General features: G+C 38.8%; 1 protein-coding gene across 1 annotated transcript in view; it reads right to left on the bottom strand.

Moving 5' to 3' along the window:
• Positions 1–17,885: 17,885 nt before the first annotated feature.
• ajap1 (adherens junctions associated protein 1) overlaps positions 17,886–21,934 on the bottom strand; it is a 57,777-nt gene continuing 53,728 nt past the window's right edge. Inside the window, exon 6 of the mRNA XM_049018118.1 lies at positions 17,886–21,318. The gene's annotated coding sequence lies outside the window, so the exon portion shown is untranslated. The remainder of the gene's footprint in view (positions 21,319–21,934) is intronic.

Below are 21,934 nucleotides of genomic sequence, written 5' to 3'. Positions count from 1 at the left end.
CATGCATTCAACCAGGATGAAATGAGAACATGGTGTTTTGTAATCCAGCACAAAATAGTTATCAAACTAAATCAAACTGTTATTATTAAAATTAATTCAGACACTCTCTGCAAACCCCACACTGCCATGCCAACAGACTGATCTGAGAATGCAAAGTTCTCCATGATGATGCTGAATGGTAAAACCAGCAGGAGACCAAATGAAAAACATCGTCTAACATTTCTGTGATTGCAATTGTGCTTTCGAAATCTTTTCCAGATGAATAACTCTCTGTTGCACAAGCAACTAAAGGCATGTATCTGAAAAGTGTTCACAGAAGAATGAATTGATATTTGGCACAGTATAAAGATTCTTACTTTTTTTACAGCCATCCCAGTAAGTAACACTGCAGTCAGACACCTCCAGAGTTCCAGGTTTGATCACCAGCCCTGAATGTGGAGCCGTTTGTTTACATGCGTTCTAATGTTTCCAAATGGTGCTCTGGTTCCCTCTAACAGTCCAAAGAGATTCATTTAGGTGAACTGATGTCTCTAAATCGCTTATACTGTGTGCTTTGCAATGGACCGGTATCCCATTCAGGGTGGCACCTGCTTGGTGCCCCATCTCAAACCCATTCATCAGATGTATAGTCAGAAGAAACATGCCGGCTTTTTCCTTGGTGTCCTGTGCTGAATCTCTGTGTTACTCCTACCTGCCTCCTAATTGTAATTTTCCTTGCATTTATACTCCTGCCATAGTTCATATTCCCCACTACATCTGAGGCCAGTTTGGTGTTTGTTCCAGCACTCTGTAAATCTAATGTTTGTTTGCTATCTATCTGCCCTATGTTCAGAGCTTAAATAAACAATAGCCCCATCACAGATCCATGTGGTGCTTTACAGATTATCCTGGTCCAGACGCAGGCTGAATAGTACCTTTATTCCTGTTTAATAACCAGTTCGGCTTTTAGCCTGCATTCTAGGTGCCTTCAGTTTTCGAGTATTAGTTTTTATGTGCCACTATATCGCATGCGTTCTGAAAGTCCAAATAAACCATGTTCGCCGTATGCAGAAATTATATGAGCTAATTCGTTAGCAAGGCTGCCCCTTTCCTACATACATTATGATACATTATATATCTCGTTTAATACGTAGTGAGCTATGCATCTCTCATCTGATTATATTCTTGTTTTATGATGAAATTGATGTGCTTTTGACATCCATCCATTCTCCTATAATCACTTATTCAGGGCTGCAGTGGACATGGGGTCTGTCCGCAGAAGCACAGGGCAGTCCTGCATGCGCACACAAGCCAGTATACAGTGGCAGTATTTCAGAGATAACAGATCACCTGGACTACAGCTTTTTGGACTGCAGGGCAAAATCAGTGCATATATTGTTCAAACCTTCTACAAAATCTTAAAAAAGAGAAGCTCTCTTAGCCTCCGAAACCTCCAAGCTGTTCCCATGACATTTGGGGTGCCGACATTCTTTCAGGCCTTTTTAGACGGAACTTTAATGAACATGTAAAGGAAGAGAAGGTGAGAGCTCATATAACATCAGGCCTGATCTACGATTGATCTGAATGTGTGGGGTAAATCTCCATTATCACAAATAAAATGAAAGTCTAGAAAATCCCGAATAAGGAAGTTGTGTGGTTACAATGGCTTCAATGGTTTGCCACCTTTTCCACACCTTCCGGGATACTGGAACACTCTGAATTAAGTGTTTAATCTCTTTTTAGCCTGAATTTCCCCAAAATCTGGTCTTCATTTGACTGGTACCCCATCTAGGGTCTTCCCTATCTTAAATGATCACCTTACCAAAATGATTACATCTGCATTCACATATTATCACAAGATGATGCTTTTCTGTATTTTTTGGGTAATCACTACCTACAGTACTCACTCACTACCTACAGTACTCGCTCACTACCTACAGTCACTATTTCCACTGCCCTCATATCTACTCATTCCTCAAAATAAAATCTATGCTAAAAATAACCTTTACATCACTTCACAAGTATCTTGGTTGCTTCATAACCCAAACGATTATTTAATATTTTTATTTGTTTTGTAATCTAAATACAGCTTTCGAATTATTTATCAAATAGCAGACCTCTGTTCCCTTCAGCCCTAAGCTATTCTATTACTTCACCCAACAAGGCTTTCTGGAAGAATGAACCACCTTAAAGACGACTTCCCCTTGTAAAGCTGCAGAATGGTCTTCAAACCTTTGTTTAAGCTACTTTTGTAATCCCCCACTTTCCCAGACCTTTCCCCTATATACTACTGCCCTAATGTCATAGGAGCTGTCAGTTTCTAATGTCATTTCAGTTGTTTATATGTTGTAACCTGTAGAATACCACCCTTTTCAAAATGTGAAGCAAGGGGTGTACGTGATGGAGTACAAGACATTGAAGATAGCCATTCATAAACGTGTATCAATGATTGAGTCTCAATATGCCAACGTACTTCATTGTAATGACACAGCTGTCTCTGATATGCACTGACCTAGATGTGTGGTCTCTTCATTGTTAAAATGACAGTCACTTCAGCTGTCACTGTGCATTCTTCCCTTGGCACTATGATTTAGTATGAGTGATTATGTCTTTTCAAATTTGATATGCAGTGAAAAAAAATATAAAAATGTCATCAGCCAATATGCACTGTTGTGACTTAATGTAATACTTTCATAATCAACAGTGTTAATGAAGTAGTGATTCTGAACCATTTTCTGATCAGTAGACATTGTTAGGTTATTTTTCCTTAAAATATATTTAAAAATTATATTTTACATGATGAGATTTACATTGAATCCTGAACAATTTAGCGGACATAGAAAGATATGTCTCATTGTGGAGGAAACACTTGGCCAATGAATGAATGAGTTTCTGGTCACAATGGTGGCTTGTCTGTTAGGCGAAATCGCCTCACGCCGCCATCTTGGTGCATTGTTGGTCATGGTAACAGAGTATTCTCAGCATGTTACTGCAAGTAAGTTAAGTCAAGTACACTTTATAATCTTATCAGCCATATTCAGTACATTGCATATGGTGATGGGAAATTACATTACAAAAACATCATATAAAAGTAAATAAAAATCAAACGATACAAATAGAATGGGGATATTACTATATGGGACCCATAAACAGTGTCTGAGCCACCCGCTGTCATTTTATTTATGAGCATAACATTAATAGTCGGTTTTCCAAAAGTCATGGGTAACACTGAAGCAAAAGTTCTAAAGAAAATCTGGAGATTTAATTTATTTGATTCTAGCTGGGTACAAAATTGCGAAGGAAAAAGTGTACATGAAGGATTTTGGTGTAGCCACGGGTAGTAAAGGTGTAAATCTCATGCTTATTATCCAATATTAATTTGCTTATTGTGTGTGCGGAGTTCACATGCTTTCCTTGTGTTTGCCTGGGTTTCCACCAGCGTCTCTGGTTTTCTCCCACAGTCCAAACATGTGCATGATAGGTTAATTGGTAACTCTAAGTTGGCCCTGTGGTGTGTTGGTACCTGCCCAGGGTTGGATCTTGCCTGTGACCCATTCTTCCCAGGATAGACTCCAGTGACCCCAGTTGGGATTAAGCAGTTACAGTGATGGATTGTTCATTGTTATGTATGATTATCACTTGTGTTATTCATTAGTAATCCCTTCAGTAGTTTACAAAGGTTTATAGAATGAACAGGTATAGTAAAATTCTGTGTAGTAACTGCCTGAGATAAATGATGCTTCACGATTCATCAATGAAGAACAAAGTACTTCACATGTGTTGTTCATTATTTACTCCTTCTGTGGTTCACAAAGGGTCACAGAATTAACAAGTATAGTAACTACCTGAGATACAAAATGCATCATGATTCATTAGTGATGAACGAACATTTACGAGTGTAGTATGCAACTAACAATTTGTGGTCGATTAATACATAAGTAATAGTTTAGTACTCCATTATTTGTGCCCACCTCAAGTGTTACCCATACTACAAATACATGTTTTTCTAAGCCGGACTCCCAGGTCTTCCTGGTGAGGTAGCCCTGCTGATGACTCATCCCGATAAGCACAGATAGCACTCAGCATGCAGCTGCTACAAGACAGGATAGCATGCTACACTGGCTGATTAGAAGCCAAAGGGTGCATAATACACAATTTCGATCCATACATTCTAGATTTGATATCAGCCGGTTCATGCTGCATCACAGCCACACAGATGTGACCTTTCTGCATCTGTACAGGCAATTCTGCTTTCAGCATGAAAATGATTTTGTGGCTACATAAGACATAAGAACATAAGAAATTTACAAAAGAGAGGAGGCCATTCGGCCCATCAAACTTGTTTGGGGAGAACTTAACTAATAGCTCAGAGTTGTTAGATCTGATTTAAAGGAACCAAGGGTTTTAGCATGCACTACACTAGTAGGAAGACTATTCCATACTCTAACTACACGCTGTGTAAAGAAATGCTTCCTCAAATTTGTTTTAAAATGTTCTCCCGCTAATTCCCACTTATTGCCTAATATTTAACTAATATTAAAGTAGCCATTTGGCTGAACAGCATCGAAACTTGTTATAATCTTATATACCTGGATCATGTCCCCCCTTAGTCTCCTTTGCTCAAGGCTAAACAGATTCAGCTCAGCTAACCTCTCCTCATAAGACATTCCTCTAAGGTCATTCTCATAATCACCAAGGTCATTCTCGTAATCAGCTACCTTTATTTCCGTGGAACCCATAACATGTATCTGTACTTTATATTTCTGTTCCCTGCATGGATTACCTTACATTTATCTATGTTAAATTTCATCTGCCAGATATCAGCCTAGTTGCTAATTAAATCCAGATCCCGTTGTAGCCTCTCCTGCTAGATCAGTATCTGCTACACCACCCACCTTGGTGTTGTCTGCAAATTTAGTCAGTTTACTGCATGTATTGGTGTCAATATCATTAATGTACATTAGGAACAGTAGTGGTCCTAAAATTGAACCCTGTGGTACCCCACTATGAATGCAGGCCCACTGTGACATTGTGCCTCTAATAACTACTCACTGCTTCCTGTCTGTTAACCAGTTTTTGATCCAAGCTACTACAGTCCCTAAAATCCCTGCAGCTTTGAGCTTAAGCAGGAGCCGTTTGTGGGGGACAACATCAGAGGCCTTATGGAAATCTAAGTAGATCACATTATAGGCCTTTTTGTGATCAATTTCTCTTGTAACTTCCTCAAAGAACTCAAGTAAATTAGTTAAACAGGATCTACCTCTCCTAAATCCATGTTGGCTATTGCTCAGAATGTTATTTGAATCCAGGTAATCTACCATTTTCACTTGGATTATAGCTTCCATTATTTTTCCAGTAATGCTAATTAAACTGACTGACCTATAGTTTACTGGATTACATCTATCCCCTTTTTTGAATATGGGCATTATACAGTATTAGCACACATTCAAACAGAAGGTACCACACGAGCAGATAACGTTTTCTGGAATAGTGAAGTTAAAGGTTGGCTAGTAATATCCCTCATCTCTTTTATAACTATAGGTAAGATGCTATCAGGGCCCTGTGATATATTTATACATTCCATGAGTGGCTAAGGAAGCTCCGGTACACTTGGCCTCAGTGGCTAATACTTTTGAAAGGCTAGCAAGAGCCCTGAATGCTACACATTTGGATGCGTGCTGAGATCATTAGAGTAAAGTGAATCATTCGTGTGACAGTATACACATCTGTACTGTTGTCGTGTGCTGAGGGGGAGAGCTGTGGGAAAGGGGATAGCTGGCCATTCAAGATGAAACAGGTAGAATAATGTATTATTTTGAAATTTTTATCAATTTTAAAATATACTAGAGTAAAATATCATAATTAATGACAGATTGAAGTTTTATAATTTCTCACATTTGATACCAAATACACTGAAATAATCGAAAAGAAAGCTCTTAAGAAAGCTTGGCTTAGCCAGTTGTAGCCTCATGCTGTTTCACTCTGTGTTTCTGGGAACAGAACCCATTACTGCAAATTTAAACAGAGCAAAGTAATGAAGGTGGTTGCCATCTGCTTAATCGTTTTCCGCAGCAATGTGTGTGCACACTCCTGCGTACGGATGCTCGTGGTTCATTGTGTCCGCACCTAGCATCTGTAGAATTCCTGCAGATGGCTGTGCACTGTCCAAAGCTAGTAATCACCCTAATGACTTTAAGAGCCCTCCTCACAAGGTGCTAGATTTCCTGTGGATAAGCAAGTAGACACATAATGTTCTCCTTTGCATTTGCAATTAAATTTGTCAGAATATATTATTCCAGAGTATATAATGTTGTTCATGTTTACAAGTTTCTTGTCTTTATATGATTTAAAATGTATATGTTTATTTAAGCAGCATAACTCCATATCACGTATGTGGTTATTTCCATAAAACTTGTGCTTAATATGATGTTATAAAAACTACACAAAAATCATTACTCGTATTATTCAATATTTTTTTCCATAAGTTGCAGTTATGTTTTCATTGCAGGGAAGGCACCAGGGCAAGGTAAACTTCACCGTAGTCAGAAGTTATTTACTGATCGTTGCATTAATTCCTCTCTGTCTTATCTACCGTCTGCTTGAATGAGCAATAATTTATTCTGGCCCTTAAATATTTTGGAAGGAAACGAGTCCTTTACACACTCATATCACTGTATCCAAAGTGAAATTTGCCCTGAGGTCAGGCCATTTGGGGCACTGAAGAAAAAGCATCTTCATATTCAGATGTTGAAATAGGACCCTTTTCTCTCATATAAAGGTCAGGCTATCTTTGAAAATAACTCCAAAAAGTGCCAATGAAACCAAGTGTAATGAAATTCCATACCTCTTCCTTATTAGCATGACGCACACTTTTGTTGGTTGCATCTTTTGAGGATCACTTTCCACCCCTCCTAGTAGATAACCTGCCTTTAGTATTGTGCTCAAAAGGCAAACAAATTGCACTTTCAATGCTTCTCTTTCATATTTGATTCTCCCGGTTTATGCCTCTGAAGACGTTCATGAAAGTCTATACAAACACAATTGTCAAGATCCAGACGCCATGTCGGAAACTGAAAATCAGCAAGAACCACTGTGCTCAGAGACGCAAGGCTGGATAAATGGCTTGAGTCACAAAAGCTAACAGTAGTAACTTCAGATTCAAAGCCACATTAAAACGTAACAATTTTTCGGAGAATCTGCACTTAGTCGGCTCCTATCAATATCCACTTGCCACTGATGGATCCAATATGTTGTCCATTTGAGGTTGAGAATACACATCTAATTCGTCTGATCCTTACCTCATTTCGGCCTCTACAGTGAGTCACTACTCGTTCTTTCACCAGGTGTGATACAAGGGCTGTGTAATTTACCAATAACGCCATTTCTCTCCATTTCTTGGGGGTGAAACAGCAAGAACACATCTTGAAAAGCAACGTGACAGGAGTATCAATTTTGGGCGAAATGACAGCGATCTAACCAAAGTCATGTTCTCCTTGACTAAAAACTGTTATTAGGCTTCTTTTCCCCATTACGCAGTGTATGATAAACCCCTCCCTCATCCATCTATTTTCTGAAAATGCCTGTTCTGTTCAGGGTTGTGGGGAGCCTGAAGACATGGAACAGCCCAGGATGGGGAGCCCACTCACTGCAGGGCACACACACACAAACACACACACCAGTCACTCACGCATGCACACCTACAGTATGAGCAATTTGGTGACTCCAATCAGCCTCAGCATGGTTTTGGACTGTGGGGAGAGACCAGAGTGCCTGGAGAAAATCCCATGACAACATGGGGAGAACATGCAAGCTCCACACGCATGAAACCCTTGGAGAAACTTAAATCTTGATTCCAGTGCTAATAACTGCACCCCCGCCCCACCATATACACAAAAATTCTCTGCGGACCCCCTATACACTGGATTATCCATGGTTCATTACCACTCACCGTGAACTTTTGTTGAACCACTCACCACCATTGTATTTGCATTACTGCATGAGACTTAACAATATGGTTAATTATGTGTAAAACCATGTCTAAACATAAGCTTAGCTTGGCTATTTTACTTCAGTTTGCTTCAGATCTTCACCTTTCCCTTGGAGAATAATCCCTGTACGAAAAACCGGTTGCTTCTTTCTGATCAATTAGCTAATTATCTCACCTGAAATAAAATCAATTTTCTCATTAAGTTCAAATTTGCATCCATGTATAGCCACATAACCATTCTCTTCACATAACTTCAACTCTAGCTATATGAGCTCTTCAGATTTTCCACAGGACTCTTGCTAAATCATAGTCAGCTGCCATGGCCGTTCATATTCAGTCATATGTACAGTAAGTCAGCCGCTCGGCTCATTTTGGCCAGTTCACTATGTCTGTCTCAGGCAGGAAATTGATGTTTAATGGCTGGTTCTCATTTCCCTTCAGATAAAGGAAATCAAGCCATGGGTGGAGATAGGAGACACACTCCCAGCATGTTCTCTTGAGATTACCAGCTGTTCCCAAGTTGAACGTTCATTAGTCTCTTAACTCTAGTCTGCTCCAAGCTGTAATTGTCCCCCAGCAAATGGTTTGGTAAAATATCAATAGCAGCTCTTATCTAATGTCCTAACATGCTTTAATGTCTGAACCACCACTACCATCTCTATCTCAAGAAACGTTTCTCTAGAGACTCCCTGAAACTCTACACATCCATTCATCTATCTGTTAACCTTCCATGCTGCTTATCCAGTACAACTGCACATGACACACAGGGCAGAAGACAAAGGAGACCCCAAACAGGCACACCTCAGACATACAGTAAGGAATTCTACTATGTAAACTGCTGCAATACCCATGTGGAGACATCTGAGGCTACGGTGTCATCCTCTGAATCAGCATGTCGCCCCACATACAGCACATGCAAGAAAACTTCACATAATTCAACTTCACATGAGTGGACTTGGAATGGTAGACAACCATTCATCGTGTGCAACAGAGGATCTGCAGCTCGATGCATGTCCTTCTACAAAGTTGCCTGGTACGAACTGCAGTTTTGTGGTGAAGGAAGCAAAAAATATGATACGGAGAAAAGAAGTTTGTTGGTAAGTTTAGTTACTGAACGAATTAATGATCTTCCATGAACACTACTGGCAGACCTGTTCTCCTTAATTCGCCGGTCGCCCATAGGAGTGCAGAGGCAAAGTTGTGAACATAATTAAAGATTCAAGCCACCCCAACAACAGTAGCTTCTCTCTGCTGCATTCAGGAAGGCACAGCCACAGTGTGAACAGCCAGACTGGTGAATGTTTGTCTATGCAATAAATACAACATGAAACACTAACTTGAAATGCTTTCTCAGCCAATCAGCAAATTGCACTGCAAAACAAATTCATGAACAAACTCTTTACTGTTTCTCTGTGTGTTAAATCAACCCTGTACCATTAAGTGATTGTATAATATGTACTTGCTCATAGCCTCCTTAAGATCTTGGAAATATGTAGTCACAGCTGCTAAGAGCCCCCAATACATTTTACATGTTTTACGAGCTAAAAGCAATGTCATAAATTTTGGTTCGTTTGAGTCATTCCAACCGTTTGCTTTCACTGCTGCTTCAAATTGCTCAGGCTAATTAATCGCATCCCTCAGTGGTAGAGACTGCGGTCCAGTGAGCAATGAAATATGCGATGGAGAAATAGTGCCGTTGCACAAGCAGACGATTTTATTATGCAAAGCATTAAATTTATAACTAGCAAAAGTGGCACGGATAACTCACTGCACAGACGTTTCAGCGTGGTCTCTGACAATGCTTATGTTATGTAATTTGCTGTCCTGTAACCAATATGTATTCATTCAATCTCTATACACTGGTGATTAATTGTAGCACGCAAGGCTACATATGAAACTATTAATGTGAAAATTTACATGACGATTATAAATTGTCCAATGCAGACAATACCATAGCAAAAACAGCAGCTCTACCAACGGGTGGCCAAAGACACACCCAAGACCCAAGACAGCAGAAGGGTAGAGCCCAGTCCAAATGGTCCCTACAGTATCTCTCCTGCTATGATTCATCACCTTTATAAATAAGCAGCTGTCCAATTAAATCACTTTTTTTTTTCACTCCGTCCCTAATTGTAAGCAAGCATCAGAGTGATGTAAAATTCGTATGTCGATTATAATGGCTCAAAATGTGCAGCAATCAGTCACAAATTAAACATCCTGAAAGATCTGAAAATACCTACTTGGGATTTTTCAGAAACAGATATTGCGATAGCGGTTCGATTCGCCATATCATATTTTAAAATTCAAGCTTCAGTTCAATATACCGTATGTAATAGACGCAAAACATATTACCACATGAGCTCCATCAACATATTAATGCAAGGATGAGAACTTAAAGATATGAATTGCTTCCAATATATATATATATATATACTACTTTTTCATATATAGCCTTCTGTGCTACAGTTAGGAACAGCTTCTGAACAGAACTTTTTGCATCATAATATAATGATGATGGTCATACTGTATGATTCGGGGGGGGACACTATTCCCAAATATTGCCACATCCTCTTTATCCACGACAGCTTAATATTATTGTAGTAATTTATTTGCCAAAAAATATTGGGTTCACTGGTGCACCGAACATGGTACAGTAACGGTATTTTCAGGTCCGTGTTTTAAGTGCCACGTTTGGAAAAAGGGTTTGACCGCATTTTTTTTTTAGCCCAATTTTGACTTGAAATCGATAAATCGTTCCGCCCTACTCCCATTTTTTTTTTCCAATAAGAAGAATCATGCTGCTTTTTCCTTGTCAAGCTGACAATTGTCCAAAAACAGCAGTAGACCACTGAGGTGCCATTAAATGATGGTCAAGATGTGCTTAGATATGTATTTCCAACACAGCATTATACATATCTGTACAATTAGGGACAAAAACTTTGTGTAGGGTTACAGTGGGGCTCTGGACCCCCCTATAACCCTGCGCAAGAAGGTATTGAAAATGGATGGATGGATGGATGATTAGAGGTGAGATGAGGGGTTTGACTCCTTACCATACTCCTCCATACTCCATACCATGGTTACCATACTCCTCCATACGAGATCTGCCCACATCCCACATTTTGGTAAACCAATACCACTAGAAGATTATTTTATTCCCCATTTCATTCCACATTTTATTCCCCATTACTGTATAACGAGTCACTAGCAGAAAATGTGTGGTTAGATTCCTTCATGGTTAGCTCAAAATACCAAATAAATGTCATAGCAAATTAAATTCAAAGGATTAACTGATGTGGTACAATGGAAATCCCTCACAAAATAAAAAATGACTTCAATAAAACATTTATAGAAGGAGATAAATACTGAAGTCAAACCTCTTAATTGGGTAAAAGTAAAAGGGTGCTGTACTTAACTTTGGGAAGTGACTGCAAGAGTGCAGATTCCAAATACAAGCACCAGGGTGTCAGCATTAGAGATATGGGGCGGAGCTCAGACATGCGGGAGGGGCTGCTCCTCCCCGTCGCAAGGAGCCGGTGGAGGTGGTTTGGGCAACAACCTAGGATGCCTCCTGGACGGCTCCCTGGGGAGGTGTTTGGGGCATGTCCAACTGGGAGGAGGCCCCAGGGCAGGCCCAGGATGCACTGGAGAGATTATGGGCCCTATTTTCCAGCGCCCCAAAGCGTGACCCAAAGTGACTTGCTAGTTTGATACCAGTGCATTGCTCATTTTCACGCCGCAGACGAACCTTTCTTGCTATCTATTTTGTTCTGAAGTTAAGGTTACAGTACAAGCCCGAAAGGAGACTCCCCTTCCTGAGATACCTGTGTCTGGCAAAGGAGACCTAGACTAATCAGATTTGACTGGTACATCTGTGGCCGCCATCAGTTTCTCTGATGGTTGCAGTTTGTAGAGTAGTTACTACATCTGAGCAGTAACACACTCGGCTGGCAGCCGTTAGCATCTGTCGTTTGCATCATCCATCCAGCTGACCATGCCGCCCTGCATAATTCCTTTTAATGTATGAGAGTTGAACAGTTCTGTCGGGTTGTGTGCTTGGGTGAGGGGCTGTCAGACATGGCAGAGATGGATTGCGGCCCCGATTTTGGATAATGCTTCCTGGCATGTCTCTGGAAGAACAGCAGTCATTTTGAGTGGGGGTTGGGGGGGGGGGGGGTGGGTATCCTCTGCTATGCAGAATAATCAGAGTCTATGGCCATTTAATGGTTTATTTCTACCCAAATCATGAGATGTTAGTGAGCCCTTCTTAACAACTGACTCACACAGCATTACAGGAATATTAAGAAGTTTAATTATATTTTGCATATATTAAAAACTTACTTCTAGGCAAGTTCCAGTGTTCTCATTCCCCAGAAAGATTAAAGTCTATCTGTATAGTGCTTGTTGCAATAACAAAGATGTATCACATCCCTGCTAGTCCTCATGGGGCATCAATACCCATCAATTATCTGTTATCTGCCTTCACAGAAAAATTGGATCATTCCTTTAATTCTGCAACTGAATTAAGAAAATTAACTGGTAGCATTTTTTCTCCTAATTCAATGACAACCAATCAGTGATCCATCCCAAAGAGAGTGTAAAAATCCATGTCTTGCTTGTACTTCGAAATTAGTTATGTTCAAGAGTCTTGAATTTTTATAGCTACTTACAGTAAGATTTGCAGGTTAATTTCATTGTGCTGTATTTACTCATGTCCATAAAATACCTCATTGGTCAGGTGTCATAAAAATGGATACAACAAATAAAGTCTTGTGATTGTTTTAATAACGACACTATGCTGAACTTTGGACGACATATATCTGCTCTGACACGCTACGTTTCTCGTACACGTGTTTTGCTCATTTGCAGTCTTTCTGTCCTGCTGAACATACTGACGTCATACTGACATCCCTTGTGTTTTCATGTGCTGTCAGAGATTTTTCAGGTGAGGCCCGTAGAATAGCAAAGCTGGACTGTCAGCATCGTAATAAATTCAGGCTTGGATACCATTATCACATCAGTACTGTACAGTGCATGTGGACAATAGAAATTTTCCCATAGTTAAACAAGCATCCAACTATCCATTATTCTATAGCCAGTTTTCCAAAGCAGGACAAACACCGACAGTCTGGCACCTCTGACTCACCTCAGCATGTTTTTGGACTGAGAACCGAGAGATAATCCCACAACAACGTGGGACAAACATACAAAATTGAGGGAAAGGCTTGTATGTTGGTCCTTGAAATACAAGGGTCAGTGCTAACTGCCGCACCACCATGCCACAATAACCACTGACTACCTTTAAGTATATTTAACGTGAAATTCCACCCGCATGGAGCCAAGGTGGAGACCATGGATGTGCCAGAGCTTTTCATGCAGTTAATTAAAAAAATAAGAACAGTTCTCACGGATAAAACTGAAATGTCACATGCTGTAGTCATCAGTATCTACTAAGTGTTTTTCTATGATGCATCATGCACAAAATGTTACCAATCAATAATTAATTAACAGAGCACCATTCAATCATTAATGAGTGCCATGTTCTCATTATGTAAATTTGGACTATTTCCATTGTCAGAAATTAGCATTTTTGTACAACGGTTCAACAAAAGTACATTTGCAATTTCTTTCTGAAACTACATATGTGACCGTATATGTTCGCTTTTGGCAGCTCGATAGTCAGATAATGAGCATAATAAGAATGAGTTTGCGACAAATGAAGGTGAAAAACAATATAATGTGCTTTCAGATTCACAGGTGTCTGCCCTTGAGCACCCTCTGCATTCCGACTCTTTAATGGGTTTGCTGTAATTTGTGAAACAAACAATGATTGTGAATCCATATTGTTTGCCGTCTTGGGATATTCTTTTAACGATGCTCTGAAGGGTGGTGCTTTTTTGTTAATTCAGAGATCTAATTTGTTTTTTTTTTTTGTTTGTTTTTTAAGTGCTGCATTCTTTGCAGAAGCAAGGAAGCAGTGATAATCTGTCCTGGCCTGATTGCCTTGTATCACACTTCTCCGAACAGCCGTAAACATCCCTAGAATCCTTGTTAATCCTAATTAAAGGAACTTGGTGCCAGTCTCCTCATTAGCAACATCTCTGTTTGATGCTTTTTAAAATTATTATTATTTACAAGCTTTAACTGTTGGTGAAACTTAGTCGACTTCTGCAATACAGTAAGAAAATAAAGTCAGAAACTGGGGCACTATTAAGTATTGGTATCTTTCTGTGATTAAATGAATGCATATCATTAACAGCTGCCAGTGCCTAGTTTCACTGAAGATTTCTTTCACAAGTTTTTATAAGTACTTGGTTAATAACTAAGCAGCTAAAATCAATCTAAAAAGGTAAGATGATGATTAAGGCTACAGACTGTTAACTAAAAGCCACCTTTTTTTCAGGTTCCAGACCAAGCACTGTCAGGAAAGTCCCTCTGTTGTCAGATACTGACACCCTCTTCAAGACTGGTACGACAGCTGTAACAATTCAGGAAATGATAACATACCTTTCATTTTTCAGGAGAGTTGTACTTCGATGGACAAATTGAAGCATAAATGACTTAAGTGAAGGACTGTACACTTTTAGGTAAAACCCCGACAAGTTAAACACAAACCAGCAACTCTGATAAATAGATTTCATTGTTTTGGTGTCACCAAAATATGAGATGTTTTTTTTCCCTCTTTTCAATTGCCTTAATCTCTTTTTTCTGCTCTACATGATACTTCTCAACTGGATGGAGAAGGTGAGAGAACTGTAGAGAATGTGTCGTGATAAATCGAGGAATGATTCTGATATTTAGGACAGTAATGAAGAAGATGAAATCCCTCTAAAGAAGAAAATATGAGTGATTTCCTGTTAGTTTGCTCTGCTGGTTCACGCATCCACCTACGCAGGACTGCAAATGCAAATGGGAAGCACCATACTGTATAACCATGTTAATATTTTCACACTGTACACAAAGGATACTTCACCGATGGCCTGAAGGACACATCCAGTGAATTGGCATCATCCCGCACACGGTGCAAACTGTTAACATTTTTCTTGACACATTAGACTCTCATTGTCACATATCACTGCCAAATACTTACTGAAACTTCGACTAAACACTCTGCATAAGTGAAAAGGAAGCAGAAGCGCCTGCAATTTACGTTTTAGATATAATCTCAGTTGCTGTTTCATCTTTTTCACTTCTTTATTTGTCCAGATCATTATTTATTCGCTGAGGATTTTTTTAACAAACCTTTCAACACATTTGTTTTTAGAAAGACAGCCCGTGTACTTTTATATTTTATTAATAGCAACATCAGAGTACTAAATGTACAGAGGAGGAAATCAGATGAGAATCGCTTTTACAGTGCTTGCAAATACAGAGCTCAGAAATACAGTAACCAAATCAATATCACCTGGAAATTTAAACATATTACCAATACTAATAAAAAAAGTAAAGAACCGTGATCCATGAGACAAAAAAGAAAAATATACAACATTAACCCGACACAGGAACCGCACCTGCCATTGACACAACTCTCTCTGTTTCATGTGGATGTGTGCGTATGTAATCTCATCAGTCTTATATAAAAGCAAGACGAGGTACTCCTTGATATATTAAACACAAATATAAAAAGATAAAGATTCCACTACGTACAAACTTATCCTCTGATTTGGAAACAACAAAAGGTGGGTCAGGTTTTGTGTGTCATTATGAATTGTAGCGCATATGATCAGCTCAGTCTCTCACACAATTTATGTGGCACATACCACGAGTGAAGAACAATCAGAATGGCACCATTTAAACCGCATCAACGCTGACTTCAGTGCTTCGAGATGTCAGACACTCGCTAGACTTTATTAGGCCTATAAAGTGATAGTTTGGTATAACGCAGGCGCTTATGCAGTGGAAATCACACATTTCCTGACATTAGTCGCGTCAGACCTGCATGCTTTTTGTTACTTTAATAGTGAGCATCTGCAGCACGCAGCTATCAGGAAGATGAAAGAATGCAAGAATAATTTAATTTCACTGTTAAATGCTTCATACTTGGTAACAGGGAAAACGTCTTTTTACTTGCAAAACAGACCTTTATAAAGTGCTTGTTTCCCATTAAAAACGAAATGTTAAAAAGATGCCGAATACAAAAATGACAATAGAAATTATTAATAGTTGTGAAGGCAAGCATTGAAAAATAGCAAAAAATATCTGAATGGAAAAAAAACAATAAGCCTTATTCTTTATCTAGCACAGTGTATGTTGAGTGATGGAAATTTCATTGTAGTTGTCTGTGAATGACAGCCTCATTTTTACCAGTATGCTAAGATTAATCTGCGCTGTGTACAACTCCAGTAAAACAAGATTGTTATGAACTTAGAAAAGGTTTTAAAAAAGTCTGACTCCTGTTGGCATCAGTGTGTTTAAAATGAGTTTTTGGACGACTGAACTGGTCTGTATTGCTCACCAGTCAAAATATATTGGCACAATTTCTACTACAGTACTGCTATTATTTCTAACTAGAATAATAGACCGATTAGTAATTAATGCAGACCTTTCATATTGTTCAAAAATGCATTTGGATGAAGTTGGGGACAAAAAACCAAATCCATTCACCTCTGATCATCAAAGAAGTAAATAAGTATTAGAATAGTCAGTCATCGATAATAATTTCCATTTTCTGAAGTAAGTACACCATTCCTTGTAGAGTTTACTGAGATATAAATCTTGTAATTTGCATTTTAAAGAAATGTCAATAGTCTCCTTCAACAATATAATATATCCCATTACGGTTGAGAGGTACAAATATCATTTTACATTTGGAATTTCAATACACCCATTTTTAATTGGCATCTAACGTCTACTGTACGCTGCCTGGGGACATATTTCAAAACCTGTTGTAAACTGACCATTTCTGCTATCATCTGACAACACATACATAGTTAAGGATGTGAACAAAAGGAAATTATTGCCATCCCAAGAAAAATGTATGAGGAATATGAGAACCACACAACTTTCTGTTCATATTGTTATTTTATACATTTTATTGACAGCTTATTAATGGGGCTGGCAGATTAAATATATAATATAAAACCACATTCAACAGCCTATAAACTGAAGTCGGAATGTCATAGGGAAGCAGAAACAGCAAATATTTATCTGCTTGCAAATTTGTTGCATTTTGGTGTTTGCTAAACCCTATACAGTCATTAAAACTCTCAGAGAACCACTCAGGAATGCAAATATAAGCAGCTATCTAATAAGCTTTCCAAACATGTTTGCCTTTTGGGCAACAGGAACATAAAATCCTAGGTGATCCCGGATATTTTTCAAGTTGCCTCAAATTTGCACCTGTGACACAAGGTGGAGAAGCTTATTACACAAGTGTTGACTTGCATGCCAAGCAGGCCAGAAGACCCAGGATTACGCACCCCTGAAAATACAACATGGATGGATTGCTTGGCAAAATTATACAATTGCTTAATCCATCCTTACATTTGCCTCTTTTTCAATTAAAATAGAATTCCAAATATGTTAAGATGTCCTTCTTGGAGAAGCTTATATAGGTGCTAACTGGAAGCTAAGTCTCATGATGTAACAAAACATAGACAAGTACAGCGGTCTCTAAGAAACACAAGTTCCCTCCAGCCGGTCTGTGAGCAGGAACTGCACTGTGAGGATTAACGCACATAAGTAGCTAACGTACTAGCTCTATTCGCAGGTTTAGGCGTATCTCAACAATCACAGCTTCAAAAGGCGCTAACTTCTTGCAGTGAGTTTGGCAAATGAACTGACAAGAAATTCATATTGTTGCCTTATTCTTTGAGCAAATACTTAAGTCTGAGAACTTGTTGATGATGCTAATAAATAATCGAACACACCATAAAAAAAACTGCAATCTACTTGACCTGTTTCACGATCGCTCTTGATGGAAGAAGCTTCAAACATTGATTGTGCCAGTTACATAGTTATTTTTTTTTTGTTTTGTTTTTTTACAGTCATCTCATTCACATTTTCATCTAGTTTTCTTGAAACTTTTACGAAAATGAGCATATTACCCTCTGTGTATGTTTTACATCTTCACTATTCAGTATCGTTTGTAATATCAATCATTCAAATGGATCATAGCAAGGCGAGATTGTATCGGTACAGTAATACACGCAGATTCCTGAAAAGGCTGAGGTAAAATGTGGGAGATAATTTTATGTAAACATCTGTATACTTCATATGTGTGCTTCAGTGCTGTACAGTTACAGAGGCAATAATAAAAAAAATTAAAGTCTTAATGTACGTCAGTGTGTCAATGGTAGATTTATGTAGAGAAAGATAATCTAGAAATTAAGTTTCAATAATATCAGCCTGTAAGTCATTTCTGAGCCTTAGGTTAGAAAAATTGTTACTCTCATCCAAATAATACAGGCAGGGTGGGGGAGGGGAAGTATTTAACAAATGTAACTGCAAATATTAGCACAAATTTCAGATATACTGATAAGGGGGACAGCGTCTCTTCCCCCCACCCCCAAGTCCCAAATCGGTTGCTGCTGTGATACTCAGCCTGCCAGGGAACGCAGGTTTTGGTTACAGTTAACGTCTGAATTAGATATGACTGACATGTTCACTGAGTTGTGATTGTGACTGTTAAATATATAAACAGGGAATTTTATATAGATGTCTTTTTTTAATAGATAAAAGTGTATTTCTCAATAGATTTATATATGTAAATATATTATTTGAGCTTATTTGATTAATTAATAATGTTATTAGCTATAAAATTTATTTTATTCTTTAAATTTATTACTTTTTTTTATTATTATTAACCAAAGTGCGATTATGATAGACTGTGGCTTCTAAATGTTACCATAGGTGAGGACCTATATTTTTCCTCAAGTTTTCTAGATATTTAAGAAGATGCTTGATCTGATTTTCAAAGGTCCATAAGGTGCTAACTACAATGTATACTCCAAATTCTGCAGGTGGACGGTTTCTTGGGAATGGGGCTCGGCCTTAGGCTCACCATTGGCTGGATCACAATCTAGCCTTGCCATTGGTTGGATCACAATCCAGCCTCGCAACTGGCTGGATAGCAAACCTGCCTTGCCATTGGCTGGATCGCAATCCAGCCTTGCCATTGGCTTGATCACAAACCAGCACACACAGGGGGTCTCCTCTGATCTTTTATACACGGTGACCTCAGTGTAACAACTGAGTTATATGTGTTTGCCAAAGGTATCATACAAGTACTGATTGAAAGTGCAAGTAGGAAGCTTGGCACAATGTTTAGTCAGTGTTATGAAAAGAAGCATCATTGTAGTCACACTTGTAAACAAAGACACAGCTTCTAAAGCCCAATCCCACCACCCTAAAATGGACAGGTATTATTTTTAAAAAAAGAACACACCTGTACACAAATTGAATATATAGAAAATACATTTACAGATATACATATACATATTACAGCAATTAAATATACTCCAAATCTGTCAATGACCAGTCAGTAAAAATATTGAATTGGGCAGCAGCAAAAGTAGATTCACATAGATGTCTAGGTACAGTGTGGGACATTATCTCTCGTGGGAGGTGTGAGGTGTTGGGAGACACGGAAATTGGCTTAAAAAAACGGAAGCCATGTTTACGTAAGGAAAGCCCCTATTCTGGCAGCATTAGAGGTGCCCTGAACTGAAAGGCTTGACCTGCTGACTCATCCTGAATGGCCGATTGCTGGCATAAAAGCCAGATTTCTGGAACAAGGTGCCATTTTTACAGTTTTCAAGTGATTTTGTTGGGGAGGTAAACCAACAGCTGTGGAGTGTCTCAGATCATTTGGCACAGTTCTGTCTCATTTTACAATCCAGCTAATTCGATAGAATGGCTGTATTCATGAATGTTCTTTGCCGGTCCGCACAATTTATTATTGTTGTTTTTTTTTTACATTTTTTGATTATTTTAAGTGGTAAAAAAAGAGAAAACAATAGTCCCTACGGATATAGTTTTCTTGAGGCGGAGAATATGCAACTATCTTTACTGATTCCATGAAACGCAGGTGTCTAACATTTCTGAGGAACAAGAACACTAGCCCAAACGGGGCACCAAAGGTGCAATCCGATGGACGTGTGTTGCATGCGACTGAAGCTCAATGGAGGTGTGAGGTGATCAGTATGCCTGGCTCTCAGCTGCCCTGCCACCTGCGGCCGGCTTCTCCGGACACCAGCACTCCGGCGGGGGGCCTGTGACCTTTGAATATGGGCCTTTGCTGGCATCCACACCTGATTTCTGAATGAAAATCGGGAAATAATTTGGCGGGGTGGGGTGTTGTTGTTGTTGAATGGAGCACAAGAAACCATGGTTCCTTGGACGGTCAGCTAATGTATGCGATCTTTACGGAAGACATTCGGCTGCTTCTTTCCCTTTGGACTCATCAGTTTTCTGCACTGAGAAATCTTCCATGAGAGATGATGCCGTTCACTAGTCTTAAAATAAGAGAACCATGTCTTGGTTGACATAAAAAGTTCAAGAAACATCTCAAATATGACCAGCGTACACAATGAAGAGGATTTAAGGGAGTAAAACAGGGCTGATATCGGAGCTGATTTTTTAAATACTGTTGGACCATTTCTTGACATGGCTGTATGTGAGACTTCACTACCATTTAAAACTTTAGCCTACAAAAGAAACTGATTCTTGTGTTAAAATGCTGTCTATAAAAATACAGTCAATGTGACATACTTCAGAAGGACTGAGGTGACGAAAAGAAAAGATATTTGAGTACAGAATTTACCGTATAGAGTAACGTTTCATTCTAATTCATTTATTTGCACTTCACGGTGCTGTATACAAACAGAATTTTTGGGAGTTTGCAACACATGTTTTAAACTACGTCAAAATTTATTCAAAAATAATTTTTAAGACTTTTTTTTTTTTTTCTAAAAAAGAACCAAACCATTATTGGACGTATGAACCGATAATGTTGTTTTGAGAAAGGAAAAACGAAACGCTTGCCACTTAGGTCATTATGAATCCATGGCATCCTGGATGAGTTCTGTACAGATCGCGGCACATATTGGCATCATTGGCACATCGTACAGTAATAATTCAGTTCTGCTCTCTCCAGCCTCCTGTGTATTTTCCTTTCTTCAAGATGTCTGCAGAGTTGATTCACATTTCGGCACACACACATAATTATGTATTTACTCTAAATATAGGTCTCTGTAAAATAACCATGAGTGGCATCTTGTACATTGTCTCATCTCCCTTTTAGAAAAATAAATTTATTTTCTCATGTTGGAGAGTTCCCACTATTTAACAAAGTTGGCTGTGTGTACTGTAATTGCTTGTTTCACTTGGTTTAGAGGTCTACCAAAGGGATCCTGAAAGAGAAATAAATAAATGTTTATTAAATGACAAAGCAATAAAAAAACAGCATCATCGGCCTGCATTGTGTTACGTTATAGTGGTGCCTGTTACAAATATGCCCTCGGAAGATGAGTCTTTTGCAGCTGAATAAATTTGTAACCCTGGACATATGTGAGCAACCGGTAATTGAAGGTGCCGGTAGCAGCAGGTATGCAACACGCACTGTATTAGTAGGGTAACCTGCTTAGCGAGATCATTTGTGCAGGTGTGCAGAAAACAAACCCTTAATGTGCCTGAATGAAGAACACATAGAGAACCGCGTAGACAGTCAAAGAAAACATTCAGCGCTATTTAACTGGGTATTACGTGTATATTTGTTCAGGGGAGAAAAAAAAAAACATTTGAACATAATGCACATCAAGACCGGCACAATAAAAACAAACAAGAAATTCTTTTGTTTTCCAAAAAAATTGCCGGTATCTTGTAGGATGGATTTCTGTTCCCAGATCTCTCCTCAGGGGCACCCCAGCCGTTTCATTAATTAATGGAATTAGTTAAATAACTCAGTGAGGTATTGATCAGTCAACAGTGTGCGCTAGTGGATGAGTCAAATAAAATTGGATGGTTGAA

Source organism: Brienomyrus brachyistius, chromosome 6, assembly GCF_023856365.1.
Source record: "Brienomyrus brachyistius isolate T26 chromosome 6, BBRACH_0.4, whole genome shotgun sequence".
Taxonomy (NCBI): domain Eukaryota; kingdom Metazoa; phylum Chordata; class Actinopteri; order Osteoglossiformes; family Mormyridae; genus Brienomyrus; species Brienomyrus brachyistius.
The sequence above is the reverse complement of the archived record's forward strand: the minus strand, read 5'-3'. Positions and strand labels throughout refer to the sequence as shown.